Genomic DNA, 23,721 nt, shown 5'->3' on the forward strand with positions numbered 1-23,721 from the left:
TTGAAACTTCAAGAAGCCATTGCAGCAGCACGTCTGCAGCACATGCCCCTATGTGTTCTTCCAAAGACTGAAATCTTTGAATCATGAAAGAGTGCTCCTGTATCAATAAAGTATCCTTTGTTCTCTATCTACCCTCCAAGATATTACACTCTCACATCTACTTCCATGCATGATTCTTGCTGACACAAATTATCTAGGTATATCAGGTACAATTGTTGTATTAAGAAATCACCTCAAAATTTACTGCCATAAAGCAATCATTTTATTATGTGAATGGATTCTTTAGACCAGAAATCTGGACAGGGCACATCAAGGATAGCTTTTTTCTCCTCCATGATATGTGGAGCCCTGGTGAGGAAGGCTCAAAGTTGAAAGTGATCAGATGCCTGGAGGCCCTACCTTCTGAAGCTATTTTTAATTATTTATATCATTTCTGATGCTGGCTATCAGCTGGGTACTCAGGTTGTCAAACAGAACAACTACATGTAGTCTCTCCATGTAGACCCTCCATATGGCCTACTCTGAGCTTCCTTAGAGCATGGTGACTAAGTTTCATCAGGAAATGCCTCAAAAAGTAAGGTGTAAGTGCATGAAACTTTTATGAATGAATTGTAACATTCCTTCAACAGTGTAATTTATTTTTGTTTTTGTGCTATAGATGTAATATGTTTTACTTCTACCTATAAAATAAACTCTATAATATATTCTTAGTATTTTTATTTAAAATTTAAATTAACAAAATGAAAGCATTTTAAAATATTTACCTATATATTTACCATGTCCGATGCTCTTCATTGTTTTATGTAGATTCAGATTTCCATTTAGTATCATTCTCTTTCAACCTTAAGGCCTTCCTTTAATATTTTTAGTAGTAGAGCTCTGCCAGCATGATTTCTCTCAGCTTTTCAAAAATATTGTTTATGATAATTTTTATTACAACTTCATTTTCTAAAACTAAATTTTATTGTGTACATTTCAGGTAAACAACATATTATGGGATACATATAGATATTAAAAGGTTACTATAGTGGAGCAAATTAACATCTATTATCTCACATAGTTACTCACTTTTTGTGACAAGATCAGCAAAAATCTACTCATTAGCAAGAATATCAAATACAGTGCAATTTTATTTCCTATAGTCCTCATGTTGTACATTAGATCTCTAGACTTGTTCTTCCTACTTATCTGCTACTTTGTATCCTCTAAGGCATCTCCTAATTTCCTTACCACCACTACCACCACCAACCCCCCTGCCCCTGGTAACCACCGTTTTGTTCTCTATCTCTGTATATTTGATTTCTTTCTTTTAGATTCCACCCAAAATTGAGATTCTGCAATAATGATTCTGCAATAATTTTCTTTCTGTGTCTAGCTTAGGCTCATCTACATTGTAGGAAATGACAAGATCTTGTTCTTTTTGAGAGCTGAGTAATATTCCATTATATGTGTGTGTATGTGTTTGTCTATTTGTCCATCAATGAACACAGATTGCTTCCATATGTTGGGTATTGTAAATAACGCTGCAATAAACATTAGAGTACAGATGTCTTTACAAAGTGTGGTGATTTCATTTCCTTTGGTTATATGCCAAAGAGATTGCTGAGTCATATGGCAGTTATAGTTTTAATTTCTTTAGAAATCTCAATACTGTTTTCCATAATGGCTCTATTAATCTACATTCCTTGCAGGAGGATCACTTGAGCCCAGGAGTTTGGGTCGCAGTGAGCTGTGATGATGCCAATGCACTCTAGCCCAGGCAACAGAGGGAGACTCTGCCTCAAAAACCCTCAAAATCTACATTGCCACCAACAGTGTACAGAAATTTGTTTACTCCACGTCCTCATCAACATTTCTTATATTACAACTTTTTGATAATAGCTGTGCTAATGTGTGTGAGGTAGTATTTCACAGTGATTTTGATTTGCATTTCCTTGACATTTCCCAAATGATCATAGGGAACTCATCATGAGTTTATAGCTGTAAGCTAGGAGAGAGAAGACAGGGTAGCAAGAGTGAGGATCATGGGCATTTGTCCCATTTTTTTCATGTAACTTACTTAATCTTTCAGGGCCTGATGAGGCCTGATCACTTACATACCACTTCCATTTGATTATAGAGTGCTGTTGTGTAAGCTCAACTTTATGGCTTGGAGGGTCAGACAATTTCCAGTTCATGATCGATAGCTCAGATTACACGAGAACTTGGTGGTTCATAGTTAAATGGTCAGTCTCTACTAAGACCCAGTAGTAGGTAAAAAGCTGTTTCTGAAAAGGGGAGTTGTTATCTGTGGAAGATGGCAGAACTTTGCTCCAAATCCTAAGGACTTGTGCTGTGATTCATCTACAGGAGGCTGTCAAAGTCTCCAAACAACATCCTTATCTGCCACTGACACTTTATGTACCACTGGCTATGGTGGATCATATGGCCCAAGAAGTACATCCATTTGTATAGCAGCCTGGACCTGTTGCAGAGTTTTCTCCTATTCTAGACCCCACTAAAAACAATTAATAGCATCTTTCTGGGTCATTTAGTAAATTAGCTAAGGTAACATACTCAAATGAGGAATATGTTACTTCCCAAATCCAAAGAGGCCCACTATACATTGTGCCATTTTCTTGGTTATAGGAGAAGTGAGAGGAAACAACTTATTTTTCATCTTAAACAGGATATCTCCACATGCCCTATGCCAGTGGATTCCTAGAAATGTTGCTAAGGTAGAAGACCCCTGAATATTTTCTGGATTTATTTCTTATACTCTGGCTTGGAATGTCTTACCAATAAGTTCTAGAGTAGTTGCTACTTTTTGCTCACTAGGTCCAATCATCATAATGTCATCAATGTAGTAGACCAGTGCAATATCTTTTGTAAAGGAAAGGCAACGAAGATTCCTGTGAACTAAATTATGACATAGGGCTGGAGAGTTGATTTACTCATGAGGTAAGACAGTGAAGATATATTGCTGGCCTTTCCAGCTGAAATAAAACTGACTTTAGTGGGCCTTATTAACAGAGATGAAAAAAAAGGCACTTTCTAGATTAATAGTTGCATTCAGGTATCAAGGAATATATTAATTTGCTCAAGAAACAAAACCACATTTGATATATAGTATATGCACTTGGAGTCACCACCTGTTTAAGCTTAGTATAACCCGCTGTCATTCTCTACTCTCAAAGATTCACTGTCTTCTAAACACACCAAATAGGTGATTTGAATGGTGATGGACTGGGAATCAACACCCCTGCATCCTTCAAGTCCTTGATGGTGGCATTAATCCCTGCAATCCCTCCAGAAATGAAGTATTGCTTTTGGTTTACTATTTTCCTAGATAGACACAATTCTAATGGTTTTCACTTGCCTTTCCCACCATAAAAGACACCATTCTACAAGTCAGGGATGCAATGTGGTGATTATAACTACTGCTGAGTACATCTATTTCAATTATGTATTCCAGAACTGGGCAAATAACCACAGAATTGGTGCAGGACCCAATGGGTCCCTTGTGGAATATACTCAAGAAAAATATCCATTGATCACCTAAACTCTATTAAGCCTGTGATTTAGGAAGTCCTAATGGTGTTTTGAGTTTCCTGTAATTAGTGTCAGTTCAAAGCCAGTGTGCAGTAGTCCCTGGAAGATTTAATTACTTCCCTTTTCCCAATTTAACTTAGTAAAAGACTGTAGGTGCTTTTGGAGTTGGCTGGGAGAAAGATTTGCAGTGTAAATTTTCAATATTGCACCAGGGTATTTCATCAAGGAACCAAAATTTCCCATTCAAGAGTTTCTGGGTCTATAAACTGGCTCAATTCTTGGAATTGATTGAGGAGACATGACTCTGCTTTTATTATTCATGTTAGACTTTTTGTCACTTGACATTGACTGTTTTGTTTATATAGATAAGAATTAAATAGGCTTCCTATTTCAATTCTAGGAACACCATGACTAACTAGCCAATACCATATGTCTGTGTGAGTCAGACTATTCTTGCCACTGCTTTGACTCTGCTGTCAATTATGGTAACTATACATACCTTACTTTCAGTGGTTAAGTGCCACCACTTGGTCCCTATCACCCCAGGATCCAATTATTCACATTGCATTTAGATTTTCAAATTGAGTGGCTGTGGTTCCCACTGTAAGGTCTAGCCTAGAGGGAAGAATGATCACAGAGCTCCCCAAGGATGCTGGAGCTTCCCTTACAAAGTTATTTCTCACAGTATGGGTGAGAGGAATGCCACCTGAACCCTTCCATGTGAGTGAGTAAGTCTTAAATGGCAAATTCATCCTAATTTTCCAACTCTCTCAGCCTTTGTATATCTTCCTCTACATTAAATGAAGGCAGGTCCAGCATTTCAAATTTACTCATTGTGGCTACCTTTTGGTATAAGTTTTATCCAATCACTGACACAAACTCTGAATGTAATTTCCAACCTCTGAACTGCAAAATTAAATGCAGAATCTCTGCCTATTGAGCTCATATCAATAAATTTGTCCCAATCCAACATTATGGTTTTCTCCACCATTTTCTACCATACTCTAAGTATATATTCCTGTACATGTCTCCTGGATTTCTGTCTGTATTAATTAGAAAACTCAAGAAAATTTTTTGGAGTGTAGCATACTTTTTCATGGGTCATACTTTGTACCTCATGTTTAGGAATCTACTGGGAGTTAAGTCTATTTATAGGTCTAGAAGCAAAGAAGGGTGGTAGGGGTAGGCCCTGAGAAGAATCAGCATTGTCTTGCATGGTAATGGATTTGGGGGAGACCATGAGAGAGTTTCCTTAAGCAATACAGGGTTAACCCCCACAGATGAGGTTGTAAAAGCTCGTACCACTAGAAGTGGGGAAGCCTCTATCATTGGAAGAAGGAATATCTCATCCATTGGCAAAATTAGACTCATTAGAATTTAAGGGCTCAATATCCCCAGCTTCACTGAGTCTTCCCACATATCTGCATTCTAAATTATAGGATCTTATTCTTTCCTAATCAATGCCCTTACTTTAACAGTAGACATCCTGGAGACTGGACATTAAACTTTTGTTACATTCTCTTGATATTTTCTTTTGTAGCAATAAAGTTTTTCATTTTAACGAAATCAGGCCTATCAATCACTTCTTTCATAAATCATGCTTTTTGTGTTTATCTAAAAAATCATCACCATACCCAAATTCATCAAGATTTTCTCCTATGCTATCTTCTAGGAGTTTTATAATTTTGCCTTTTACATTTAGCTTTAAGATTTATTTTGAGTTTGGTTTTGTGAAATGAGTAAGGTCTGTGTCTAGATTTTTTTTTTTTTTTTTTACATAGAATGTCTAATTGTTTCAGCACCATTTGTTGAAAAGCATTATATTGTATTGCCTTTACTACTTTCTCAAAGATCAGTTATCTATATTTATCTGGGTCTATTTCTGGGCATTCTATTCTGTTCCACTGATCTATTTGTCTGTTCTTTTACAGTAGCACAATGACCTGATTACTGTCACTTTATATTAAGTCTCAAGGTCGGATAGCATCAATCCTCCACCTTTCTTCTTCTCATTTAATATTGTTTTGGTGATTCTGGATCTTTCACCTTTTCATGTAAACATTAATATCAGGTTGTTGACATCCACAAAATAACTTGCTGCAGTTTTGTTTGGAATTACATTGAATCTATATACCAAGTTGGGAAGAACATACATTGTCTTAGGACATTTGGGTTGCTATAGCAAAATAGCTTAAACTGGGTAATTCATAAACAACAGAAATTCACTGCTGACAGTTTTGGAGTCTGGGAATTCCAAGATCAAAGCACCAATAGATTTAGTGTCTGATGGGGGTTCATTCTTGCTTCATAGATGGTGACTTTTAGCTGTGTCTTCACATGGTGAAAAAAGGAAAACAAGCTGCCTTGGGCCTCATTTATAAGGGCACTTATCTTACTCATGAGGGCCTCACACTTATGACTTAATCACTTCCAAAAAGGTCTCCTACCTCTTAATACTATCACACTGAGGATTAGATTAAAAAATATGGATTTGAAGAAACATAAATATTCAGAATATAGCAAATATCTCAACTATATTCAGTCTTTCCATAAACATGGGCTTTCCATTTATTTAGTATTTTTTAAAATTTATTTTATCAAAGTCTTGTAATTTTCCTAATAAAGATCTTGAGCTTTTTAGAGTTATACCTAAGTATTTCATTTTGGGGAATACTAAAGAATGGTATGTGCTTTTAATTTTAAATTCCACTTGTGCATTGTTGCTACAGTCATGCTTTGTTTTATTGTGCTTCATTTATTGCATTTCATAGACATTGCATTTTTTACAAATTAAAGGTTTGTGGCAACTTTGCATCTAGCCATTTTTTCAATAGAATGTGCTCACTTCATGTGTCTGTCACACTTTGGTAACTCTTACAACATTTCAAACTTTTTTATTGTTATATCTATTACAATGATATGTGATCAGTGATCTCTGATGTTGTTATTGTCATTGTTTTTTTGGGGGTGCACCATGAGTCATACATAGAAAATGGAAAACTTAACCCATAAATGTTGTGTTTCATGGAAGTAAAGCAAAATATCAACATTAACATCAGTTAGGATGAAGTTTCTGGTCTTCAAAGACATGAGGAAAATAGGAATCAAAATTGGCAAACCAGAAACTGCAGTCTTTTGTTTAAATAGAAATAATAACAACAAAACTAATTTTTAAAAGCATAAGAAATCTATAAAGTATAATCTGGTGATAAATTATGCATAAAGTCACTGTACACTATGGTCAGACCAATTGGTCATACCAATATTTATAAGAAATATTTGTGTAATAAATATAAAATATGCTTTTTTCTCTTTATCTATTTTTATTTTTGGAAGCCTTTATGGCAAATTAATTATAGAGAGTTTTCTATAGTTTATTATTCTTGATTATTTACATAGATATTCCTTTCAAAACTTTTAACATAAAAAGATATATGTTAAACTTCAACCACCCTCCTGAGTTCACATTATTAAGGAATTGTTATGTTGGTGATACTGTGTGTGGGTGACTAGCAGTCATTTAAGCTGAGTGACAGGGGACAATTTGGGAAACAGAAGTAGGTGATCATGTTTTAGTGGTGCTCTGGCTTCTTATTACTTTACTCAAAGCATATGCATTTTTTCCATTTATCTATTAATATATTGGGTTCAGTATCAAATTCTTTATTTTCGTTGTCCCAGATTATCTAAATAAGTCTCTCCAAATTCTCTAAAAACAATGTTCCTGTTTACATAGATGAAAGTGATAGGAAGTAAATTAAATTCCAAATTGCTTTTTTAAAAATATTATAAAAAATGATGACCTTAATTTTATAATTTTAGAGTTATAGTTGTTATAACTATAATTATTTTTATACCCTTGGTAATATGCTTCTAAAATGGTAGAATAACTATGTTTTTTGCTAACAACAAGGGAGCGGCAGTACAGAAGAACAAAACATTTCAGAACAACTGTTGATCCATTCTTTGTCACCAAAGGGCATTAAATAAAGTGCCAGCCACAACTGCAAATTGCAAGTAGATTGATCTCTCTAGAAAGTTTAGTGCTGCAGTCAGTACATAAGGAATGATCGAGTTCCTGTTTCCAATACCTGCAAAGACAATAAAGCTAGAGGCAAAGTACTGCTGAGGTATTCCATATGCACTCTAACAGTCAGTACTTTAACATCTACCAATGTAAGAAAATAGCAGAAATAATAAGAAAAAGTTGAATAAAAAGTCATTTTCAAGGTATTGGGACCTATGTGAATAATCAAGTAGTAGATCAGAAATATTTAAGATTGTCAGTAAGGCAGATTTAGGAAGGTTGTATAGCCATAGTTGTTCAATATGGCCAGATATATGTAGTTAACTCCATACTTACCAAGAACAAATTAACTGATTGTTAATTTATTATCAATAAGAAATAGGAAAACAAATCTATTTTTAAAACCCACCAAAAATGAAAAGAGATAGTGTTTGGATAATATCATTTATGAACCAATGGTTTTCTCCATTTTCCCCTGCCCTCACACCCTGCACTTTTTCAAATCTTTGGCTGTCTATGATCATTTCTTCAGACAAAATATGAAGCAGGAAATAGAGCAGAATCTAACAGATTTCTTAGATTTGGACAAAGTTCAGACTTCTGTTGGAAAGTGATTTAATGATTCTGGGATCCAAATGTAGACATGCTTTATCAGAACTTGTGGTCATTTCATTCAAAAAGTACACATGAGTTACTTAGCAGGATGAACAAGGATACCTAAATAAGTTATGGAAAATATTCTGATCCCTTTTATTACATACCTTCAGGCATTTGGGAACTTAAAGGATTATTTTTCTCTGTTCTTTTAAATCCTATTAATGATATTAATGGCAACTACTATTTATTGAGCTATTGTTAAAAAACAGTATACTTAATAGACTAATGTTTGACCTTGAAACCAGGATACTTGTATTCTAATTTCAGCTCTTTCTCCTACCTTAGGAAAGTTGCATAATATCTCTGTGCTTCAGTTTTCCAATTTTTAAAATGTCAATAATACCATGTACCTTACAGAATTGTCATAAGTACTTAGTATTTGTTAAGGCACTTAAAATTGTGCCTCTCATATAGCAAATGTAGCATAAGTGATGATTTAATATTACAATGTTTCAGTCACTCCTTTAATCATGTTAAATAATGTATTAAAATCTCAAAAAATCCTTCTTAAGTAGGTATCATTAAGTCTTCTATTTTATACTAGAAACTGAGGCACACAATGATCAAGATTGGTTTCCCTGATCATCACCTAAGTGCACATTTGGGAATAACACCAATTGGGTATCCGACAGAGGTGGGGGGTGGGGGGAGGAGATGGGTGTATACCTACATGATGAGTGCAATGCGCACTGTCTGGGGAATGGACACACTTGAAGCTCTGACTCGGGGGGGATGGGAAGGGCATGGGCAATATACATAACCTGAACTTACTCCCATAATAAGCTGAAATATTATTACTCCCATAATAAGCTGAAATAAAAAAAAAAGAAACTTGCATAAATCTATAGAAGAAGAAACATCAGAGCTGGACATTTATGCCAGGTAATTGATAAATCTTTAATATCTATATTGCTTCATTTTTTCTTGATATCAAACATGAGTTTCCTGTATCAGAGATCACAAGTTTTATTCCTAACTCGAAAAACTGTGTAAGTTTCTCATGTCCAGTTCCCCTCTCTCATGGTATAAATGAGAAGATAGAGAGAAATGGATTGTACAATGTGCAAAAAGGAAGTTCTTGTGAGAGAGAAGTGGAACCACAACAACATAAATTTTGAACTTATATAGGAATGCTCCACAACAGCCTCTCCTGAGAGAGGAAAAATAAGACCTTTATTTTTCCAATGTAAACAAATTATTTTTGGGAGAAAAGAAGGTCCTGAGATGTTTACAAACCTTGGGAGAGTAAACCAATGGCTCTAGGCTTTATCTCTTTTCAAAATGTAAGTGCATGTCTCTGGGCCATCTATCACCTTAGAATGCAAACATTAAATATTTCTGAGGAAAAGGAGACATTTTCTATCTTTACAAAAATTTTCTCTGCTCAGAGAAATTTGACCATGGAGAAAAATGAAAATACTTTCCTATAATTCAACAGCAGTCTGTCTCTAGAGATTACATATTTAACCACTAAATTATACTAAGATATTAAAAGCTTATTAGTGTGATTTCTAAACAAAAACAATTGTTCTAAGAAATATGTAGAAATTTAAAAATTGCCTATGCCACAAATTTTTAGCCAGTCTTCCACGATGAGGAATATTACTCTTAAAGCATATTGCTTTAAGGACAGTGGAAAATAAGCATACTCCAACCTCTTTTCTCTGAGAAATAATAATCATTAATTGGCAGCTAGGAGAGGTTTTATGCTCTATGAATGGAATGGTTTTATGTTCTATGCTCTATGAATGGAATTTTTTAGAAGGGCTCTCACAAAGCCTAGAAATCAAACTTGTTGATACTAGATATTAGGTTTGAGATATGATGTACTGTTTGGACACTTGCTATGGACTGAGTGTTTCTGTCCCCCCAAAATTCATATGTTGAAGCTCTAATTCCCAATGTGATGGTATCTGACGTGGGGCCCTTGGGAGGTAATTAGGATTAGATTTGTTCATGGGGGGAGGTCCTCATGATGGTATTAATGACCATATAAAAAGAGACATAGATATGAGATCTTTGTCTCCACCATGTAAGAAGGAAAACAGTCATCTATAAATTAGGAAAAGAGCCTTCACCAGACTCTGAATCTGCTGACACCTTGATCTTGGGTCTCCCAGCCTTGAAAATAGTGAAAAATAAATTGTCCTTTAAGTCACTCAGTCTATGACATAGTAGCCTAAACTGACTCTGACAGACACACAGATATGTAACATCCCAGGTGCAAAGTCATCTTACAGCAACTACCTAGTGTTGGGTCAAATTTCAAAGTCTGAGAGAACAGTCCTCCAAAGGACATCAACAAATAGCCAGTCAGTCCAGACAGTAGCCACAAATTTGGGGATCTGTAGGCCACCTTCACTTCTTACTAGATAGCTAAAATTTGGAGGTTACTACTATACTCTCAGGTTTGAAAATTTGTTAGAATGACTTACAAGACTCGGGAAAGCTTTATACTTACTGTCATAGTTTCATTATAGCAAATGAGGTAAGAATCAGAACTATTCAAAGACAGACACATAAAACAAGGTCTGGGGGCACCCCAAACATGATGCTTCTGTCATCCTCAGGGATATATTATTCTCCCAGCACATTGGTGTGTAACAATAAGCAGACTATAGCTAATCAAAGGAGCTCACCCAAGTTTCACTGTTTATAATTTTCATTGAGCTTCATTACATCAGCATGACTGATTGAATCTTTGGTTACATAGTCAAACTCAATCTCCATCTTCCCTGCCCTCCCTGGAGATCAGGTTTATATCACATGATTTAAAGCCCCAGTCTGCCAATCACATGATTGGTCTTTCTGCTGTGACTGGCCCCATCTTTAGTTATCTCACTGGCATAAACTATCTAGGGGCCCACCATATGTCACCTAGTTACCATAAACTATCAGGTGTGGTCTGAAAGGTCCAATATGAATAATATAGACACTCATATTACTTGAGAAATTCCAAGAATTTAAAGGTTATCTCCCAGGAGTCAGGGACAAAGACCAAATTCTTCATTATACACTATGACAGTCTCAGAACAAAAAAAAAAAAAAAAAAAACCCACAACAAACAAACAAAAGAAAACCAAAAACAGATGTGGTGGATATGGGGCTATAAGGCTAGTTGAGACAGAGGAAAAAAGAATAGGTCCCTATTTCCATTAGAGATAGCACCTATATGTATAGAGGACTAATAAAACCACTTCAAGATAGAGAAAGAGGAACCGTTTCACGGTCCATATTCTTCCATTCCCTTCTTGAAATTTGAAGGTTGGATTATACTTTATAATATTCTTAATTTATGTGAACCCTCCAAAAGTTTCAACATCAGCCATTCTAGTAGTAAGATATTCTTGTTCTTAAACTTCAATGAGTCTGCAAATAAATAAACTTCTACATTACCATTCAGAAATTTTGCCATTATTCATTTTCTCTTGTGGAAATTTACAATGAGAGGATGAGTGATATTTGATCCAACAAAGAAGTCATTGCTTTTGTAAATGGCAGCTGGTCCAATCTAGTGCTTTTTACTTATTCTAAATTTCTAGTATTTCTAGGAATATGGCTAGTCACTGGTGGGTTTACCTTTCACTAAGAAGCCGCTATTCATTCTCACATAATTATTTTGGCACCAGGGACAAGTTTCATGGAAGACAATTTTTCCAGGGACCGGGAGGGGGGATGTTTTAGGGATAATTTAAGTGCATTACATTCATTGTGCAGTCAGACCTCTCTGCTAATGGATAGTATGTATTTGTAGCTTCTCCCAGCGCTAGCATCACTGCCTCAGTCCCACCTAAGATCATCAAGCGTTAGAGTCTCACAGGGAGCACGCAGTCTAGATCCCCGGCATGTGCAGTTTACAGTATAGGTTGCACTCTTATCAGAATCTAATGTCACTGTTGACCTGACAGGAGGTGGAGCTTATGCGGTGATACAAGCAATGGGGAGCAGATGTAAATACAGATGAAGCTTCTTTCACTAACTGGCTGCTCATCTTCTCTGTGTGGTTGGGTTCCTATCAGGCCACTAACCAGTACTGGCCTGCCACTTGGGGGTTGGGGACCACAGCTCTAATGGGTACTGTAGAATAGCACCCCCATTTTAAAACAAAAGCAGCAACAACCAAAACTTAATAGCAATTATTTGGTTGCATAGTGATTTAAGGAAAAAATGTATTTTCAAGGGGCTACTCAGAATCTTTCTCATTATTTGGGAAACGAATATCCATGGAACAAGTGAAATCACACATTTAGATACTATAAATCATTATATAGCCATGGAATCAACCTTGATTTCAATCAATTATAGTATTGCTAATATACCCTCCCAGAGTGGCAGTGCATAGTACAAGACTGACTAAACACTCTGAACGCTTTTCTATAATTCAGGTTTCTATAAGATTTTACATCTCCCACTTGGATCCCATATAAACCTGTGATACTATTACTGCATGAATCACCCTTCAGAAATTTTTTATTAAGGTGTGTTAATAACACTAGGTCAGAAAAATATTTTAGCTGCAGTTACTTTACTAAGTAGGTTCAAGTTATATTAACATTTAAATGATAATAATATTTATTTTCTCAGACTATAGTTAGTCAAAACTTATTTTAGAAAAGAAAAGCCAGCACTTAATTAAAGTTTTAGTATAGCTAAGCCACAAATTGGTTAATGGTCCTTGAGATGATAGCTGATATGTACTTTTATCATTAATACTCAGTTTATAATAATTTCCTATACTGTATTCTAACAGTTTATATACGACTATGTCCCAAATTTTGGATATTTAAATTGCCCTCAAACATGTTAATAATCTATTTGTATTAGAATTTGTTTCCTAGAAACTTCCAAGTACACCACAGTTTCATCTTTAAAGGAGCTTTAAATATGTTTTGTTTATTATGTATGTTAAAAATCATTTGTGGAATAGACCTCATTCATCATTTGAGGGAACCATTTCTAAAGGCAAGACTCTATAGGTTAACAATAAAAGGATGTCAACTCTATTTCCTCAAAATAAAGCATAAAAATGTAATGATACAATTTTAATTAAAATTTAAATATATTTTGCTGAAAACTCTTTACAAAATAGTCTTGGGAGCACTATCACTAAATTTCCAAAATTTTCAAGTCAAAGTGAAATAAAATGCTAATGCAAATTTAAAATTAAGCTTAAGCTTAAATTTAAACTTGAAGGTGATCTAGGATATATCTCTAATAATCAAATATAAACTCTTCCTTTTTAATTATATTTTGGAAAATATATAGCGATAGTTATATAAATAAATATTAAAGTAGTATTAATTTCTACTGTTTAAACCTATGCAATTTTATGTTCATGAAAACTTAATATATTTTGTATGATTAGATTAATACTTCTATAAAACAATATCATAAATCAAAGTAATTGAAGGTGTTTCTTAGACTAAAATTTAGTATTTATGAAAAAAATCAACCATAACAAATTGGTAGTGTTTTTTATCAAATTGCCATTCTTTACAATACATATAAAATATATACCATGGACATTTATGCAATGCAGACATTGTTAATTTCTTTAAATAACTTTGGCCCTTTGTTTCACCATTTCTGGAACCACTTCTCCACTACATCAGTTATGCAGCATTATAATGGTCAACATATCTGATTATTACCTTTTTAGTATACAAAATTTTTTCACTTTCTAATTTCTTTTGACGTCCACAATATCAATTTTGTTAAATCTTGTCTTGTGAATGACCAATTCCTCAGTTTATACCAATCCCAGTTTCTGGGTAGACACAGTCTCTATTTTTGATATGACTTCCTTTATCCTTTTCTCCAGTTTCTAAATATTAATAATTGGTTTGCATGGGGCAGTCCCTATATATAGGGCACTTTGGAAATGATGATGGACATGCTACTCACTTTTAATGGTACAGCCAGACATACTAACCACCCTGCAATATTCAGGAGGTTGTCCTGAGTGAAGAATTTTCTCACATTCCACACTACTTCCAGATGTCTCAGCATGCATTAGTGCATATGACAAACTGGCTAATAGCCATCTGAGTCTAGAATCTACCACTGCTTACAGCAAAGCAAAGTTTTTCACAGTTTTAAAATAGCCTCTGTTTTCCCAAAGCCCATGACCATGTGTACCAAATGAAGAATATACTCTATTTTTTCAGGAAAATTTTGAAGCATTGTTCAATATTTTGAAAATTATTTTACTGAAGACAATGACACTTGTGGTATTGGATATTCCAATAAACACAAAGAGTTATCTGCATTTGTAGCTGTTGCAATTATGCTGCTTCTATGCAGAGGTACAAGTGCCTGATGGATCCAGTAGTATGTTTTCTTCTGAGGTTAGATGTGTTTAACCATTACTTTACATTACATTTATAATAATTTATATTTTTTCACTATTATTTTAATGAAATAAAATTCTTTTTTTCTTTTTTATTTATTCCAACTGATGCATTGAATTTTTTGTTATGTAAATAGGTAAGCTATATTATGTCTGAAATTTATATCACAAGAGTAAATATGACATTACAAAAATACTTGTTAAAAAGGAGGTTTTGGGTATGATATGCTTGAGAATCATTACTGTAAATAATGTCTATTAATGTAATTATAAAAAATGTGCTATGTGAGTTGCCTCTAGTGACATATAAACAAAATTTTGTGCTTGCTTTGATATTATAGAAAGTGAGTATTTCTAAGGGTTTACAAAAGAGCAGCAATCAAAACACCTGTCTGAAAAGTAGATAACAATAGCAACACGAGTTCACCATTATTGAGCATTTACCATCTGCCAGGCAATGTTTTGAGCAGTTAATACGTTGGTACCTCATTTAATTCTTATAGAAACCTGTATGGTGCATGCTTTTATCACCTTCATGTTATAAATTAATAAGACAAAGTGACAATAAGAATTTTGGATTCAACTATACACACAGTTAACATAACCTATTACTATTAAAAAAAAACCACACAATTGGTGAAAGGCTGGCTAGGTTACATGATTACACAGTGGCTTTTTGTCTTGAAACATCATGGTCACTCAGTGGTCTAATTTATTCTTATCAGGTTACATTAGTGCTGTTTTTCTCTTCCTTACATCTCTTGATATTCTATAAAAATGAATCCATTTCATAAGTCCTGAAATGTAATCTGTCATATTCTAGTGTATGTATGTGTGTCTAGTGGTGTGTGTGTGTGTGTGTATGTTTGTGTGCATATAATTAGCAAAATTGAGAGTCACTATGGTCTTTAAAAGGGAAAATAATTCATAGCCAACTGCTTTTTTGTGAAGACCATGGAAAGTAATAAACTTTGAACAATGGTGGAATTTAATAGAGAAATGTTCAGATCTACAAAATGATAGGATGATTTTCCTCACCTCTTCCAGTGTCTCCTGATTTTTCTCTTAAAAGCAACTCTTCCCATTGTATCTTTGTATGTCTCTGCTTTGGTGTCTGCTTCTAGCATGTCCAGAAGTTTTGCAGCAAGGAAATGTGTTCAAAAGAAACATTAGTTGTGCTTTTCTGAAGGGTATACTTACTGTGTGTTAGCAGTGGGAGGCAAGACTGAAAACACAGATTGGGTAATACTTAGGTAATGTTTGAAATGTCAAGATAATGGATTTACAGTAAATATAATATTGAATTTGGATTTAAATTTGGTTTAGCAGCATTGTACAGGAGAGTACAGAAGGGTAAAATTGCAAGTAGAAAAACTACTAAAAAGCCTCATAATATAATTCATGTAGAAGCAATTGAGAACTTATTAGCATACTGGCTGTAGGTAAAGGCAGTCCGCCATAAGCACTGACATTCCAGCACCTATTGTAGGCAAGACCGGTTATATTAGTGCAGAAAAGCATAGAGTAGTTCAGAGGATAAGGTGTTTTATTGCTGCATTGTTTGCATGCCAATAAAGCCCACAATTTTTCTGGGTATGACAATAATGCAAAGTCTTGACTACTTTTTACTTGGGCCATTTCCCAAGGTTGTGTTTGCAATGAAAAACCTCAAGAAATGAGTTAATATCTCCCTTAGGGACAAAGAGCAAGCTTGCTTATTGTTTACTATTACTAACAATATGGTGGCTCCTCCAAGCTCAGTGTCCCTTAGCTGTGACACAAACCCACTGCATACACAATATCCAGTTGAGTCCCTCGGCACTGTACTAGTGAGACTTGGAGAACAAAGGGAGTAGATGCAAATATGATGTAAATACGATAAAGAGTTTCACATCTTCGTCAGCTCCCACTTGATAGTAACAGGCTAACTTATTAGCTTATAAGAAAAGTAATATAAAATTTAAGATCCTAAGATTGAGAAAATGAAGTGCAAATTTGTAAGCCCATTAAAGAAACATATTAGAGATGATATCAATTGACAACAGATTATGTAAATTAGGAAAGAAAGTACAGAAGATAATTAGGTTTAAACTCTAAAATGGGAAAATCTAAGTACCACTGAAAGTAAGAGTGACAAGACAAGGGGGTTGGGGAGAGAAAAATTAAAAAATATTATTTAGATGTTTGAGAACTACCTCATAAATATTTCTTGAATGTGATTCCATCTTTCAATTTATTATACGTTGTCACTGCCTTTCTCCTAATAGATACATTACACCACTTTCTCTTCATTGTATTTCACTATGCTCAAAGAGGTCTGAGTAATCCCTAAAAATTAAAAATATGTACATGTAAAAATTAAAACAAATAAAAGCAAATAATTTTAAATATATACAACAGAGATGGATGAAAGGAGGGATCACTTAATCACTGGTAGTTATTTTTCCATCAAGAAACTGTAAATGCAAATAAGAAAAATATTTTTTGAATTTTCTGCAGAGAGATGATACTTGAAGTTTGTGGAGAAGAAATGTTTAACAATAGCTGTCTTCTAGACTGATATATGTAAGTGTATAGAGATACATAGAAGTGGATATAGTAAAAGAATTACAGAAGACATAATGAGAGAGGTAAAAGGAGAATCACAAAGATTAAAGTATAATAAAGACTAAAAGCAAAACAAAATTAAATAAAAAAAATATATAGAGTAAAATAGTTAGGCAAATTCAAAAATAATGATGACAGTAATAAGATTGTAAGACATAGAGATTAGAGAATCATTGATAATCTGTGAGCGCTATTTAATTGTAAAAAAGGAAATCATTAAAATTTTACACAGTAAAAATAGTGTATAAAAAGGAAAAAAAGGAATTGTATAAATGAAAGAAGGTTTAGAGGGTGGCTTCAAGCTATTCTTTCAAGAATTTTTGGTTTTCAGAAGAGGAAAAATCTAGCATTGCATAATCTTGGGAGGAATATTTTGGAAAGCTGAAAAATTGTGTGATAGAGAAGAAAGTTAGAAGATTGAGAACATACATTTCAAAATGGAAGTCACTGTGAGAGATGAAGGATGGATTTAGGGAAACCATTGCATTTTACAGGAAGAAAAGCCTTCCTCCGATATTCAGAGTTCACAACATGATGGCTGAAATATTGAGAAAGAGTGAGGATGTTGGGAATATCATTTTGTGGAAAATGATAAAGAAAAATCTAGCAATAAACATCACAGAATAAGGATTAATTCTTGGTAAATATCTTAAAGTTATACTTAATATCGACTGTCTTTGTAGTACGAGCTTAAAATGTAGATTAGTGAACAAACATCCAGGATTTGTTAATTAAGTCACTGTTTCAATTTTAATCCATACCATTAACCAAGATACCAACTTTTCTATGAGAAATGATTATCATAAATCATTTTTTCTTATTTTTAACATCTATTTTTAAGATAAATAATTAGAGGCCACTCATTTATAAAATAACTCAGTTTAATTCCTCTGAAATAAGTTACATAGCATACAATTTCAGTGATGATAAATTAAATATAAAATATTAATTTTATAAAAGCAGATTTTATAAATTTTTCAATGATATTTAAAATAATGAAAGTGCTTTTATTTTATGAATACTTACTAAGTACTAGGTATTCTGCTAGGGATTTTATACATCATTTTATTTAATCCAAACAATTCCTCGAAGTAGTTATATTACCTAGTGTTTTACAGGCAGGAAAACTAAATTCAGGATAACTATAATCATGACAAGGAATCTAAGACATGGTGTAGCTGGTATCTAAACCCATAACAATATAAAAATAATAACAAAAAAGAAAAATAAAAATTGTATTGGATTATAAAATATAAGTGAACAGTGAGAAATATTCTATGTAAGGCATCAAATAGGCTAAAATTGTAGACTTACAAGAGAGTGAAAGAAGCAATGGCTAATATGATAGTTTTATTAAAATGCCTATCTAAATATTAATAATTCTTCTTGGGCAGACAAGCAGGGGAAGGTAGATCATGGGTTATAAATTAGAGAATTAGATATATTAATTTCAGGACTACATTAGATTAACAGTTTAATACATTTTCTGCAAAGGTAATAGTTGAACTATTGGGAGTAGATATAATTTACTAATGATTTTTCATTTTACTGACAAAAATCTTAATATATGTCCTACAGAATAATAAATACAAGCTATGTATATCCTGAATCTATTCTTTATCTATATAGGTATATCTATATAATAAAAAGAAAAAGTGGAGAGAAAGTAGAAGAAAAATATAATATAAAGCTAAGAGAGATCAATAGCTGTTGCATAGCAAGAAGAGTGCTAGAATTTGAACCTGTATCTGTCTGATTTAAAACCTAATTTCTTTTTTAATATGGATTGACACTGAAATCTGTTGAGAAAATACATATGAATGGTATCATTTCCTAATTGATAAGTTTTCTTAAATACATTCAAATTCTATTGACATAATCTATATAAATATACCCTAGACACATATGGTGAGAAAAGTTTTAAGTGATCATATGATGTAACAGCTTATTCTGATTTAAAGAAAAGCAATTCCAACATAAGAGAAATAATGACTTTCCTTAAAATATTTTAGAAATAGAAACTTTTCTTAGCAACAAAACACTATTTCCCTCTCAGAATACATTTCAAAATTCAAAATAATTCATCTATGTAACTTTTTTAACAATCATACCCAGAGCATAGTAAAACAGCAATTGTGATTTTCAGTAGAGAAATTTAAAGCAGCTGTTCCTATATTTTATTTCCTGTTTTCCAAAATCTTTTCTCAATCTTTAAGGTAAATATACCTGTGTTAAAAACCACTTAGTATATTATTTTGAGATTTATTTATGATGTATGATTTCAAAAAGCTGAGATAATTTTGTTTTTATTTTCATTTCACTGTTTTCTATATTCTAGCACAGTTTCAACTGCAATGTACTTTTTATCATGCTGATGGTTTTATAAAAAACTTAAAGTGGATTTTATCAATAAGCCAGTATATAGCAAACTATTTTATTATCCCTCTGTGGGGATCTCATTTTGTGATTTATTTGATTTCAAACAGCAAATATTTGGTGGTCTGCAGAAAACAAAATTTAACTTGATATCTGGGGACATAGGAGAAAATGTCCCCTAAGCCTTTAAATTTAATTCCATCATTTTCCCAGGTAAGTGTCTATATTTATGTCTTGTATTCTACCTGTACCAATCTGAGGCTGAGAGTTTTCCTGTGAATTGGCTCTGCTTCAGGCCTAAAAAACAAAGTGGACTAAATGATTTCAGCATTTACATATATGAAGTATGACACCTCTAGAAATATTGCTCATTTGCAAAGCCCAGCAATTTCACTTATTTTCCCTCAACTCTATGTTTCTAGGTGCTACTTGCAATGTGTCATAAGCATTAAGCAAAAGCCCGATTCTCACTCTCTTTCTATGGCAGCACAGTAGGCTGACATGATCCATTCTGTCATCATATGCAATGAATTTTGCATGAGATTCCTAAGAGCAAAGCTATTAAATAAAGCAGTGGGCAAGAGGTCTGCTAATAGAAGTTTCCTTCTTCTTTTTCTTCTTCTTTTTTTTTTCAGTGCTCTTAGAAAAAACTAATGTTCTTTCTAAAGTCTAAAGTTCTGGGTCACTTAAGATGGTTTCAACAACTAAAGGTTACTACACCTGAGTTCCCTTTATTGGTAGATGTAGATTTTTTTTTTTTTAAAGAAATAGCTAAAAATACCTTAGAAGAGTTTTCAGGTAAATACTTTAAACATTTAGAGAATTATAAAATGAACTCTACAACAGTCTTCTATAATATTTCTTAAGTTATGCCATAGCAGACATTACTTGACACATAATTTTAATAGATTGATTGACAAAGAGTATAGATTAAAGTTAATACAGCAGCTCTGCTGCATTTCTTGGTCAGCCTCCCAGGATGTCTCAAATATGTAGATATGATTACAGATAGAGTTTCCTGTTAAAGACTTTGTCTTTGGAGAAATCTCTCATCTGCCAACTAGGTTGGTCTTCCATTTGCTGAATCAAGTGTTTAAAAACTTTCCTCATATAGCACATATTGAATTAAATAATATTTAAAGGCAAACAAGGAGAAAATAAGAGTGACATTTTAAAAAGTTGCATTAAGTTTTTGAGCCTCTGGTGTGATTTATCTTATTGAGATATTTATAATAGATGTCTAATAATTTATGTTATTTGAATCACTTGATAAGCAGTTACTTCAATGCTTTAATGGATATTTTAATATATGAAGAGGATATATGGTGGGAAAATATTTCTTACTGTTTTGATTGTCTCAAATACTACCATTGATTTTCGAGGAGACTGAAATGAATTGTATGGAAATATTTAGAACCTTCCACATCATATCTAGCCTAGAGACTATAGATTTTATTAGAATTAGCTTTAAATTATAATGCAGGGGATGATATCAACAAGATGGTGGAACAGGGAGCTCTGGACCCTCATTCCCTTCATGAACATACTAATTCAACAATAATGCATGGAAATATCCTCTTTGTAAGAAACCCAGAAACTAGTTGGGAGAGTCCTGCATCTGGAGTAAGCATGAAACCAGCCACATTGAATCCAATAGAGAAATAGAAGACTCCTACCCATGCCTCTTTCTCCTAGCACAGCATCATATTAATATGATCAGGAAGAAATTCAACAGCTCCCAGGATCTCCCCGGGGAAGGAAAGAGTTGAACATCAAAAAGTCCAATGCCACATCTTTTCCAAGGATACCAAGAGGCCTGACTTCTGTCTAGCCTATATTGGAGCACTGACAGGACCTGGGATACCCTAGCTTCCTAAGGGCCAATGATAACAAAGATGGCAATTCGCACTGACAGTTAGCATAGTCACTCCCTCAGGCTTATCACAGAGTAATCAGACAAAATATCCCATATCCCATATCCCAGCTTCTCACTGGAGAGAGAAAAATTCAGATTGTGTATTTAGTTCACCAAATCTTCTTCTTGCTGTTTAAAGGAATGGTTTCTATTTTACCTGCCTCAGAATGCTAATACAACGTGGCATACTCTAGATACCAGGGTCCTCTGAGAAAAAAAATTGTGGTTTCTTCTAGCATGCAATGAGTTTCTACAACCTCTCTCTCTGTCTCAGCATAGAGTGAACAAAAGAAAAGATCTCAGGTTCTCCCTGGAAAAGGAAAGTGTTGGACAAAGTCTAACAATCCAACTTTTCTGAGGGCTGCACAAGGGACTGGCTTTAGTCTCACTTATCTCAGAGCCCTGAGGGAAGCAGACTCACTCTAGAAAGTGTGGGCCACAAATAAATAAATAAATGAATAAAATAAAAAAAGGGCAGATTAAACTAGCATGAAGTTTTGAGAGGCCATAAAAATATCTGGCCAAGCTTATTTGTGAGAGATTTTTCCTCTATAATTGGTTTATTCCTCTATGAACACTTGGAGAAGAAGGTGTTTTTTTCTAATACACAGATACCAACATAAAGAGTCAAGGAAAATGAAGAAATTGAGAAATATGTCACAAACAAAGGAACAAACTAAATCTCCAGAAAACAGCCTCAATGAAATGGAGATATATGATTTACCTAACACAAAATTTAAAATAACTATTATATTATAAAGATGCTCAAAGAGGTTAGGAAAACAATGCATGAACAAACCAAAAATTTCAACAGAGATAGAAAATTTTTAAAAAGTATTAAAAAAAATCTTGGAGCTGAAGAAAACAATAACTAAACTGAAAATTTCACTTTAGATAAGGGATTTAACAGCAGACTAAATCTACCAGATGAAAGGTTCAGTGAACTTACAGACAGGTCACTGGAAATTATCTGGTCAGAGAAGCAAAAAGAAAAGGTTGAAAAAGAATGAAGAATGACTGAGAGATCTATAAGGCACATCAAGAAGAACAATATATGCATTATAGCATTCAAAGAATAATAAAGAGAAAGGGTCATAAAGTTTGTTTAAGAAAATATTTGTAGAATGACTAGAATTAGAATCTAGAATTAAAAAACTTTCTAATTTTAATTAGAAACTCAAGCAGTTCAGAAACTCACAACACTATTAAAAAGTGGGAAAAGGGCATAAACAAAACCTTTTCAAAAGAAGATAGACAAAATTCAACTTTAATTCTCCTAAGAAATATGATTGATTCTCCTTTCTGTAATTAAAGATTCAAAAAACATTACTATTTTTAGAAGAATCTGTATCAATTTCTTTGCTAAGAAAGATGCTTTTGTTTCAATATTTCCTCATTGTTTAGTATATGTTTCCTCACTCTGTCGTTGATATTAGTTTATTTTTTAATCAAATGAACTACATAGCATATGTGTTTTATTGGAAGTTACCACAAATTGTGTGTGTATGTAGTGTGTGTTGGCTAAGTTATCTAGATCTAGCAAAAATAACTTTGAAATAGTTAAGAATATCCTTGTTAGTTGTAAACAAAATTTTAAAAGCAGGTGAGTGTTTTGTGTCTAATTCATTTTGGGAAATAAATATGTTCAGTAACAGACAAATCCTATTATATAAATCCACTAAAAGGTGTTATTTTTAAGTATAATATTATTATGTAATGCTTCATTCCCTCTCATTCAATGAGTGAGTGAAATATTATAATAAAATTTTAAAATATAAGGAGAAATCTTTACATTTTCCTCAACAGTTCATAAATTCCATTTTTTGACTTTTTTTTATATTTCTGGATTCTACATCACTGTAGCAGATGCTGTTGATGCTCCAGTCATGTCCCTTTGGTATTTACTATTTCAGACATACTTGGTCAAATTCCAATGTCAACATTCACTTACTCTGGTTGATGAAGCCCACTTAGTCTGCATGCACTGAAGGCCAAAGGACTAGGGAATTAACATCCCCTTGAATTTGCTTTCAACCAGTGACTTGTGGGAGTTATTAAATATATGTGTTAGATCCCTAACCTATCAGAGAGCAAAACTCTGTGGTGGAAGATTATATAGGTTTTTACAGAGTTCTGCAGAAGGATTGAGTTCTACTTGTACAGAATAAATTTGTTGATAATATATCTTCTATTATATTACTTTACTTTTTTTCTTCTCCTCTCCCTTGATAGTATTTCCTTGAAAAACCTCCAAGATAA

The sequence above is a fragment of the Eulemur rufifrons genome, chromosome 4 (genome assembly GCF_041146395.1).
Source record: "Eulemur rufifrons isolate Redbay chromosome 4, OSU_ERuf_1, whole genome shotgun sequence".
In the NCBI taxonomy this organism is placed as follows: Eukaryota; Metazoa; Chordata; class Mammalia; order Primates; family Lemuridae; genus Eulemur; species Eulemur rufifrons.